Raw genomic sequence first — 3,113 nt, 5'->3', positions numbered from 1 at the left:
GTTACTTATCCCTGCTGAGCATCAGTTTCCTAAAATTGGGAAATTTTAGGACTAAAAGGGGACAATAATCCTATCATGCTTCGGAAGATTAAGTGAAATGACGTGTGGGAGAATGCTGTTGTACATGAACCAGTTTTAGTTCCGTTTGGGTTAGTTTTTTATTGCTACTGTGACACATTACCACCAACTTAGTGGCTTAACTTGACACATATTTTTTATCCCACAATTCTGTAGCTCAGAAGTCTGGGTGGGTTCAGCTGGTTTCTCTGCTCCAGGTCTCATCAGGCAGAAGCCAAGGTGTTGGCTCCCCTGAGCCCTCATCTGGAGGTTCTGGGAGAGGATCTGCTCCATGCTCATTCAGGATGTTGGCAGAATTTGGCTGCATGTTGCTGTGGCACTGAAGTACCCGTATCTGTGCTGGCAGCCTGGGATTGTTCTCAGCTTCTAGAGACTGCCTACATTCCCTTTATCTCTAAAGCTAGTCAAGTCCTCGAATTTCAGGTCTCTCTGATCTCCCCTTCTGCCTCACCTCCTACCTCCAGCCAGGAAAAGTTATCTGCTTTTAAGAGCTCATGTGATTAGGTTAGAACCACCTGGTTAATCCAGGATAATCTCCCTATTTTAAGGTCCATAACTTTAAAACACATCTGCAAAGTCCTTTTTGTCATATAATGTAACTATTCACCGGCTCTAGGGATTAGTGTATGGATGTCCTTGGTGGTTCATTCTGCTTATTACAATGATGCTATTTTAGGGCTAGAAAGGGGCCTTACAGAAACTGAGATGAGGTTCTTGCCCTGGAGGGTTTACAATCCAGGGGGAAAGAGATGAGAAACATAATATTCAGAAAGAAAAGTCCAATAATAAAGAGTTTGCATGGAATGTTATAGGAGCCCAGAAGACTTTTTCTGTACCTGACTTGGTCTGTGGTTTTTTTCATCATTCCCTGCTTATTCTTTGATTTTTTTTATCAAGATCCTTCAGATGGAATCCATATATACAGAAACCACCATGCAATTTGATTTCTAAATGTCCAGAAAATTAAGCTGCTGCCATAGAACAGTATTTACTCTGCTATTTAATAAGGAAAGATGTTGAGATTTTGAGTAAGAGGAGTTATTTTCTTCTCTGATGATGAAGTAGTAATATAACACCGCTTTATCTCCCCTTACCTTGGTCCTGATTGCCTCTCTGTCCTCAACAGCTCCATCTTGACAGCCTTCTAGTCCTTCATTCCCAGCTCTCTCTGCCCCTGTGTACATCTTACTCCTCCCCTCTTTCAAGTTTCTTGTTTCGTATTGTTTTGAATTAGAAGACACTTACCCAGGGCCATGCGGAGGTTTCTATTTAATTCTTGCCACTTATCCTTCCTGCTTTAACGATATTTCCTGGATGTTTAGTCAGATCTCAGTGATAGTTTTGTAATAATATCAGCTGCCATTTATGGAATGCTGACCATGTGCCAGGGGCTGTGCAGGGTCCTGTACTTCCATCTTCTCATTTAATTTAGACATTCTGTGAGGTGTAGGTAATATCTTCATTTGAATCCAGCTGGGATTTGAACCCAGATCTAAATCCAAACCCTGTACTTGACACTACAGGAATAACAGGAGCTGAAAAGGAGGGGCAGCATGAAGGCACCAAAGCAGCACAAGCAGATTCAGAAAACTCAAGTCTCAAACTCCACTCTGTCTTTACAGCCCTTGTGCAGTTTAGAGGATCTGCTTCTAGAACACCAGGATTGTCTCCATTTTCCACTGGAAACACTCAGAGTGGTTCAGACAGGTGATCTGAGCTTGTGCCTACAGCGCGGGGCAGGCACAGAGCCTGTGTGAGCCCTAGCTTGGCATCCCACTGAAGAGCCCACTTCTCTGACGGGAGAGGATGGGGTAGGCGGGGCATGTGGTGTGCTCTGTGGCTGGAGAATACCTTCCCTACCAGGCTGCAATGATTAAAATCTTCACAAATTTAACACAGTAGGCACTCAGCATATGTGCTGGTTCTCATGTCCTTCAAGAAGGCTGTCTTTAGTTGATGTATATTCAAACAGTAGAATCTTGCTGTTCTAGCTCCACTTGAATCTAGGCTCAATGTTGAGAAGATATGAGATGCAGCTCTGTGTTGGCTCCTGTCCAATCCTGTGAATCATACCAACTCTCATAAGTTTAAGCTCAGAGAGAACTGGAATTTTAGGCCAAAAAAGGCAAAAATATTTCCCTTTCCCATTCTTGAGTTCTTGATGCAATGGAAACAGACAGTTCTGGGTTCAAATCCAGGCTCTGCACTTGCCTGCTTAAGTTACCTGCTGATCTCCATCATAGAAAGAACTCCGATTATGGGGAAAAGTACACCTGGCCATTTTACACAACCATTTATCCTTTCTAAGGATGTCTCTGTATCTGCGAACAGAGGCAATAGCAGTTCTTGTCTCACAGGGTTAGAAAGGTTAGAGAGTAATGCATGTGGTACAATCAGGATCCAGTAGCAGCTGCAGTGAAAGGTCTGGAGCCTTTACATGAGCTGTTCATTCATTCAGGGCTCTGGCAATTGAAGTTGAACCAGCAGTCCCAAGTTTGAGTTACTTATCCTTTCCGCTCTGCAGCAGAAGGGCAGCCAGGTAAGGTAGCTGTGGGTGCTCTGCCACAGGCCAGAGCAGGTACGGGGCAGAGCCTTGTTAGGCAGTGGAAATGCCAAGTACCACCTAACCCAGCCCGATCGTGTTCTACCGCCAAAGACCCTGGCGCCAAACAGTGTTGCTTCAGCTGCTAGTAGTTAATACTCCTTGACTTGGAAACGTCTTCAGCTCCTGGGAGCAGTATGGTGCCACGAGGGCTCACGGCTCACCCCCTTAATCTCTCTGCGACTGGGATTCCCATGCACCCTACTCTCAGCCCAATTTATCGTCCTTCAAGGCTCACCAGGCTGTGGGCGCAGGGCCAAGGTGTGGAGGTGGAGGGTTGTGGCGGGGAACTTTTCCGGGAAGGGGCACAGCAGTGTCTTGGCTCGCTGCCCAGTTAGCCACGGCCCAGGACCCCAGGGTAGGAGAGTGAACGGAAAGGTACTCTTGCCTGGAGCGGTTGCAAAATCCTCTGCCGGGAGGGGAGGTGGAACTC

Source organism: Giraffa tippelskirchi, chromosome 5 (genome assembly GCF_054371585.1).
Source record: "Giraffa tippelskirchi isolate mGirTip1 chromosome 5, T2T-mGirTip1v1.2.pri, whole genome shotgun sequence".
NCBI lineage: Eukaryota > Metazoa > Chordata > Mammalia > Artiodactyla > Giraffidae > Giraffa > Giraffa tippelskirchi.
This window is presented reverse-complemented; position numbering follows the sequence as displayed.